The 8,572-nt window shown below is 38.4% G+C and overlaps 1 pseudogene; it reads left to right on the forward strand.

Moving 5' to 3' along the window:
* The first annotated feature begins 2,045 nt into the window (after positions 1-2,045).
* Positions 2,046-7,432, forward strand: LOC116719713 (myosin-10-like; annotated as a pseudogene).
* The last annotated feature ends 1,140 nt before the right edge of the window (positions 7,433-8,572 follow it).

Genomic DNA, 8,572 nt, shown 5'->3' on the forward strand with positions numbered 1-8,572 from the left:
CAGGTCTATTATGCCACAAAAGCAACTGGAGAAGCCAACAATTGGGAGAGGGAGCTGTCACAGCGGTTTGCAAAATGGCAGATTTCTGCATAACACCAAAGGGTGTCACTCTGTCACTCCTCAAGACAACATGAAAAATAAAATCCACATCTGCCTCCAGTAATACCAGATTTACACATGTACAGTTTAAAGTTTTGACTGTGTTGTGTTTCATGACAGCTGACTGTTTCAATTGAAACGAAGGTTGGCACTTTTGCACACCAAGAACAAGTTGAAGGTGACTGTACTTGCACTGTGCAGTGCTACACCTGTTATTGAAATATAGGCAGCGTAAATAATGCAGATGGTTGTTTATAGGCCTCAAGATTTACATTACAACTCATCAGATTTTACTTTTTAATGCTGCTGTGCTTCTCTGATAGCTGTGCAATGAAGCAAATGAAGTAAATTTACAACAGAGAAAGGTCTCCAGGTTGTAATGCACAGCTGAAAGGAAATAGCAAATGCTAAAAGATATCATATGGATTCCAAAGTGTAAACACCCCTTTAAATATGTGACGTTTTTGTACCTTTAATGTGACAGATAGAGGTGTCCAAACTTTTTGTCACAGTGGCCAAAGTTGTGAAGTGCAAAAGTATATGTGGGCCAAGAAAAAAAAAAGTAAATAAAGTAGTCCATTTTTTCTATTGTTTTGTTGGAAAGGGGTATTATTCATTGTAGATCCCAAACTTACTCTATGTTTGCTGTATTAAAAGAAAAGCATCTATTTTTCAAATTACTCTGGGCTCAATTGAACATATTTATTGAAAGTTATAAAGAAGAGGGTTTGAGTCATTTTCTTTCGAAACACTTGCTGTATGTAACCGAGTTTAATAAATTACGTTCTATTAACGTAATTTAATGTTCTATTTATTACAAAAGCTTGGTTATAAAAAGACGTTTGTGTTGTACGTAACATCTTCCATCGTAAAAAAGATATGCCCGTATTAATTTTACCCTGATTACAAATAAAAAGTAAAGTGTTTAACAGGAACATTTCGTCAGTTGAGTTTACAGTAAAGAACAAGTAGCAAACTTCGAATCACCATGACAACTAGTCTGGTAATATTTTATGAATGGTTCTCTTGCTCCCCCTTGTGGCCAACTGCCTGTAGTGCCACTTAGTTGTGTTTAGGGTTTCATGTTTTGTAGTTCCACGTTGGATACTTTTTGTAATTTTTAAGGATGAGAAATTGTAAATTCGTCAATTTAGAACTTCTTAAAAGAAAGCAGAGAAAATCATTTTTTCTTCTATTAGTTGTGTTTTTTCTGCTTTCATTTTAACATCTCAGTAATTCAGCCTACATTCAGAAACATACAAAGTATAGGGAGAATTAAGATCTTACAAACAAGCAGTTTGGACAAACACTGATAAAAGTGTTAGTTTTGCATCCCAAGAGAAGAGGACTGTACTGTCAAACATGGTGGTGGCAGTATCTTGTCTCTGTTGCTGTCAGTGATACTGGTGCATTTCATGTGGTTATAAAACGTTTCCTGTCAAAGTGCCGCCTAGATGTTTGAAACATGGACTTCAATTGTGTGCCCAGGACAAAAATCCTAAATAAACACCAATGCTGGTTTTGAATTTTGAGAAACAAGACTCTGGGCCTGACATCATCTGCAGCCTTTACTGTCTCTAAATGACACAAAGGACTTAGCAAAAAAGACGTTTCAAAATAAGTTATGCGTGTCTGGTGCTTTTTTGGTTAGAATAAGTTTGTTATTTATTCACTAAAATTACTGAGCGGCAGAGTATCCAGAAATTTTACTCAGAATGGCAATATAATATTATAGTGTGGTAAAACTATAGTATTCTCCCCCCCAAAAAATGTAAGTAGTTGCTATCCACCTCTGTTTTCGCGTGCGGTAACGATCAAACTTTTAGCATAGAATTCCACTATTTCTTCTTTAACCAATCATGACACAGCAACGGACTTTGACAGCCAATCAGGATATGGATTGGCGTTGTGGGCGTTTCGTTCGGCGGTGCGGCGCATCCATCCTCCCTGTCCGGGTAGAGTTCGGTTGAGAAGGTGCTGGATGGTGGTGGGGGGTGTACCACTGATGAGAGAGCGGCCGAAGGAAGGAAGGGGACGCTTTAGTACGCGCTGAAGGACTGTAACGTTAATTCACTGGAAACCGAGCAGAAACACCAGGGCAGAGGTCCATCCATCTCCCGTGTGCGGTAAGTTGCGGAGAGAAGCCCGGGCCAGACGTTGTTCTTTTTTCCTTTTTTTTTTTCCTGGGATGTAGCGGCTAGCAACAGCCTCCGTTAACGTTAGCTAGCGGATTATTGTGCCATGACTTTTTAATGATGGAGGACCTTCAGCTTTGCTAATGTTAGCTGGCAACGCAAAGCCAACGGCTTGTTTCTAGCTTTAAAAATATATATATATTTTTGCTTAAAGAAGAAGTTTATTGTTTAAGAGCCGGTGTGGTCGCGACGTGGTCATTGTCCTGCTTTTATCCTGAGCCAGACGTCTTTGAGCCACCCACACCCATGATGGGATTTGCAAGAGAAGGCTGAACAATTCATCCTTAACTCCTGTTTTTTCCTCGGCATTTTCTACTTTATTTTCATATCTGGCAATATTATTAATTATGGTGATAACCCCCCTCCAGCTGGATCCAGCAGTTGAATTTGACTGGAAATAAACTGAGTTCTCGCAGGCATCTTTTGGGATCTGAGGCAACTTTGAGCTAACGTTAGCGAGCTAATTTAGCCGCTGCAGCTGTTTGGCCTGTCCAGGGAGAAGATCAGGCCGGGGAGAGATGTTTTCATTCATAGCCAACCTTTTCTAGATGCTAAACAGTTTTACTTTGGTGCAAAAATTAACAGTATATTTGTACCGTTACGTAGAAACATGTGAGATGACATTGACTGACGGGGGGGATGCTGGCAGACAATAATCAAAAGCCAAACTGATCCACCATCGTGTGACCTGACCCAGATAAATATCTAACCCCTGCCTCATTTCAACATGGGATCAGGCTGCATGTTAAAAAATATATCTGACCATGCTTTTTGATATAGCTGAGAATTATATTACAAATGCAAACTAAGCCCTTTTATAAACACTCAAATTTAAACACTCACTACACATGTTAAATGTTTGTTAATCAGGAATGAGTTTTAAGTTTGATTTAACGATTTTATATATTAACATTGAAAGGAATTGTAAAGTTTTCTTACTTTGTAATAGTGTAAAAAGTAATCTTCATAGTTTGATTGTAATGTTACCATGGTTACATTGTGACTCCATGACTTCGGTTTGCCCATAAACGCATCTCAGCAAATAATAATCAATTATTTCTGCTTGCTTTAAGCTTCGGCTCTTCTCCCAGATTCAATCACATCTGAATTAAAATGCTGTTATTGGTGCTGATATTCTGAACAGAACCTTATTAAGTTCTGCTTAAGGCCTCATATGACCTGCCAAGTTACGAAGCACACTTTATAGAAGTTTATTGCTGCAGTCAGTGCTGTACTTGTGTCCACTGTGGGTTATATAAGTAGCCAGCCATTGTTTCATCCAGTTATACTCGTCATTACTTATTAATTATTCTTTCATAGATGCAACAATCAGAGATTTTTGTGGCATTTTAAATATTTTGTAAAGCTCTCGCCTGTACGTTTTGTTTTCTCTTTGAGAAATATAAATAATAACAGGATAATTTTTTATGCTATGTGGACGAAATAACCTCTTCAACTTTTATAGAAAAAGAACATTCTCAGAAATGGCTCAAATTAAAGATTATTTTACTAATCGATTGTTCTGATGAAAACATCGGCACATTCTACAGATTTTTAATTTAATGACGTCAGCCTTTTTTACACAATATTAGAAGTACACTAAAATATGCAAGTAATCAAATAATTTAATCCGATGAATCGTTTCAGTCGTACTTGTTGACACATATTTCCACGTGGATGTGCTTAAAAATGTAACCTGCATAAACCTGTATACATTTGGACGGATGGATAAAAAAATTAATAGATTGATTAAGAATTGTTGGAAAGATCAACTGATGATGAATGAATACACATTTTTGAGGACGGGAAAGAAAATAGTCTGAAAATGTAAATATTTCTGTGAATCCATTTTTTTCCCATATGTGTCCTGATCCATTGTTTCCCCCAGGAAACTTGCTCAGACCGTTGGTAAGTGCACTAGGACAGTCATCCATGTTTTTGTGTTAAAAAATGCTAAGTTGACAGGAAATTTGAAAATCTCCCTTGGTTATATTATTGGAAGACATTATTATCAATATCTACAAAGTCTTAAAATAGGCAAACATAAAGAAATACAATAAATATAATATTTTTTTACTACATCCTGATTAAAATGACTAATATTTTATGATCCATGTCAGTTTATTCGCTGAAGTTGTTGGCATGTAAAGATAGGCAGTGGTTACAGAGCTCTGGTGAATGAAAAATATATGTACCATATGTGTGTGTGTGTATATGTATAAAACACAAAGAGCAGATCATTCAGTCTGTTGTAGTGGTATGGTTTTAGGCTTATTGTTTATTTAGCTATTATTAACAAGTGATTGCTGTGGTAAGAGGAGAAAACTATAAATATATCGCTGCACTTGACTATACTGTATGGCTAGCTCCATGGCTAGCTCATTGTTACTGTCTCTTACTCTGCAATAGACCCTTTTCACAGTGACGTCAGACAATGGCCGCCATAACTCAAAACTGGGTATCTTTACTTCCGGTGTGATTTTGCCTTGGGAACCAAGCTGAAAACTTCCCGTATTCTCATAATCTTAAGGATATAATAAAAGGTAAGTTTAATAATAACAGCATTTAAGTGTTAGATAGCTGTTACTAATCATTGTAAATTCTCTATCTGTGTATAAAATAAACAGCCTCCGATCGGAGAGTAAACCACCTAGCAGCAGCTTTAGCCACATTTAGGAAAAATATACTCTCTGTCAGCGCTGTAACGTTTAGAGGTTCACTTTCTGTGTTTTATAAAACAGTGTTTACGTGCTAGATAACCGTTATAAGTCATTGTCAATTTACCATTCTCCAACTGTATTCAAAGGAACCAGCTTCCGATCATGAGTAAACCAGCTAGCAGCAGCTTTAGCCACAGTTAGGAAACATATACACCGCCGCCTGTCAGTGATGTAACGTTTAGAGGTTCATTTACCGGTGAATCATTATTTTTTATAAGTTTAGAAAAAACAAGACAAAAGCCACAAATAACAGTTGGGCTTGACGATATTTCTGTTTTTCCAGCAACAAAATGCGCATCTCCATGCACTGTTCATGTTTCTGTCACTGCTAACTGTCACAGAGTCTCTCCCAAAGACGCAAAGAAGGAATAAAAATAAATACACAAGAAAATATTAATGTGCAATGATTTGGATAAATAACTTTAATCTGATTACTGGATTTGAAATACGAACTCGTTAGATTATTCGTTACCGAAAAAGTGGTCCGATTAAAGGCATTACAAAGCAGCGGCGGCACCGGACATCTCTGCTTATAACAAACAAATCCCTATTTTATGGGATGAGTGGCAACTCCAGTCTATAATTTAATAATCTGATCAAGATTAGAGCCTAAAACGTTATAGTTCAAAAACAGTAAAAAGTTCTGGTTAAGGAACAGTTATGTCACGTAGTTAGCTAGCTAACAAAATTCACTAATGCTAAGCTAACGGTTACGCAAAACAAAAATACCTACCTTCATAGTCAAACAGGTATTGTTCGGTGAAGAATTTGTAGCCTTTGTCTAATTTAGATTTTTTTTGTCAGAGAGAACTGGTTTGCAAATCGTGATATATCTTCAAATCTTATTTTAGGCAAATGTTTTAGAGACTGTGTAAACTCCATGCTCCGGTGATCTGTCTGATCAACATATGCTGTCAGATTTATACATCTCTCTCTCTCTCTCTCTCTCTATATATATATATATATATATATGTATATGACATATATATATATATGAAATAGACAACTTTATCATTACTTACTATGTACACCGGAACTAAGGATACACAGCTTCGAGCCAAAACGGAAGTTGTGTGACGTCATGTGAAAAGGGTCTATTGTGGAGTCACAATGTCTGGGATCATGAGCGCCCCCTGCCATGACGCCATAGAACTGCCTGCCTCACCTCGAATCTGTTCTCTGCTGTTTCTGATCGCTCCTCAGCACACGAAACACATTACACACACAGTTGGTCACAACAAACACTGTACATTATATGCATAAGCTAAATTATGGAAAATCAGTTTATAAATTAAATGTTTTTTTCGCCATTTCATTGGCGATGTACAGACAGGAGGAACATGCTCCCATAGACTGGCAGCCAGTGCAGTTAGCGAGAGGTTGCGCAATCAGCTCGCTGCTGCCTCACCAGCTGTGCTTCGGAGCATTTGAATGGGAAAATGCGAAAATTCAGCGATTTTGTAGAAAAAATAATCAAAATTGGTGAAGCTAAATAAAAAATAAATACTTTACTGTACAAACCACAGGATGAAAATAGCAATATAAATTATTTTATCACTATATATTTCCACCGAAAGGCTTATAATACACAGGGGGAAACTACCTGAAATGTAATGAAATTCTAGACTTTCCTGGACTTTATTCTTCAAGAATCCAATCATCTGCAATTAACTGTGACCTCTTAAACCACAGGTGTCAAACTCCAGTCCTCAAGGGTCGGTGTCTTGCAACATTTAGATGTGCCTCTGCTGCACCACACCTGAATAGAATAATTAAGTCATTAAGGCTCTGGAGAACTTATCTACACAAGGAGGAGATAATTAAGCCATTTCATTCCAGTGTTTTGTACCTGTGCACATCTAAAAACTGCAGGACACCTGCGCTTGAGGGCTGGAGTTGACACCCCTGTCTTAAACTGACCTTTGGCAGATTTGATCCAAATCAAAGCTGCGTCGTCTTTAGTGTGAATGATAAATTGAAGAACTTTAATTTTCTCCTCCCTGCAGGTTGCCCCAGATTGCCGTGCTTCTGGTTTTCCAGCAGTAATGTCACAGAGGAGTGGGCAGGATGACCCGGAGCGGTACCTCTTCGTGGACCGTGCCGTCGTGTACAACCCGGCAGCTCAGGCGGACTGGACCGCCAAGAGGCTGGTGTGGATCCCGTCGGAGCGCCACGGCTTCGAGGGCGGCGAGCATCCGTGAGGAGCGCGGGGATGAGGTGGTGGTGGAGCTCGCCGAAAACGGGAAAAAGGCGGTGGTCAACAAGGACGACATCCAGAAAATGAATCCGCCCAAGTTCACCAAGGTGGAGGATATGGCTGAACTCACATGTCTGAACGAGGCGTCGGTGCTTCACAACCTGAAAGACCGATACTACTCCGGCCTCATCTATGTAAGTACAAGGAGAATTAAGATCTAATGGACATATCAGGGTAAGATTTTATAGAATCATTGCAATTTACCACGCTTGGATAATAACTGCATGATTTGCTTCTGAGCTGGTATTGCTTCCAGCAGCACTACAGAATAAAGTGGATATAAATTATAAATGGATAGAATCGTATTTTAAAGTCCATCTAGCATGCTGTCAGCTTCCTGATATGGATTCTTTTAGGATGCTTCTCTTTTTAACGTTTACACAGAATGCTCTGGTAGACAGACACCGTGGTGCCTGCTCAGGACTCAGAGGGGATTCAGCTCCCATCTGACCCTGGGATAGCAGCAAAAAGAGCTAATTAAAGTTTATGAGTGATCTGGACATGTTAGCGTTCACATTGCTTTAAAGCTGCAGTATGCAACTTTAATAAAAAATATATTTTTACATATTTGTTGAAATATGTCACTTTGTTGTGACAGATAATCAGTGAAAAAATCCAACTCCTTTGTCTTCTCCCAGCGCTCACTATATTATCTAGAAACATCGGAGCTCATAGGAGAGTTTTAGTGCTGTCAATCACCCTCTCTGTTGCGCTGCCCATCCCTCCCTTTCAATCCTCTAACTCTCTGCTACGCTTCAGCTAGCAGATCCTGTTATGAGTGCTCAGGGTAGTTACCATGGCAAACAACTTACCTGTAACGGTAAGTTGTTTCTCCACAATTAGCCCTTTTAGAAGCGAGTACTTGGGGTTGATTGACAGCACTAAAGCCCTCCTCCTGGCTCTGATAGGTTGTTTTGGTCAGTAGCATTGCATTTCTCCAGTAATAGAGAGGAAGAAGGTGGAGGAGATTCATCTTTTTACAGATATTATACTGTCACAACATGGTGATTGTTTTAACAAATATGTAAAAAACATTTTTATAAACGTTACATACTGCAGCTTTTAGTAGTTTGAATAGGGAGTAAATACATTCACTCGGTGACGAGTTTAATAAATGTGCTGTAATTTTATACCTCTCAACAACTCTGTTTGTTATTATTGGAGATTAATTGATTCATCTTAAAGGGTTTCATCTCTGTTTTCTTTTTGCGTTTTTTTCTATCTCCTTTTCCAGCTGATTTCATAGGTGCTCTGTTCAGAATAACTGGCCTTTAAAGTGTAACCAACTAGTGTAACTTACG

Source organism: Xiphophorus hellerii, chromosome 5 (assembly GCF_003331165.1).
Source record: "Xiphophorus hellerii strain 12219 chromosome 5, Xiphophorus_hellerii-4.1, whole genome shotgun sequence".
NCBI classification, from domain to species: domain Eukaryota; kingdom Metazoa; phylum Chordata; class Actinopteri; order Cyprinodontiformes; family Poeciliidae; genus Xiphophorus; species Xiphophorus hellerii.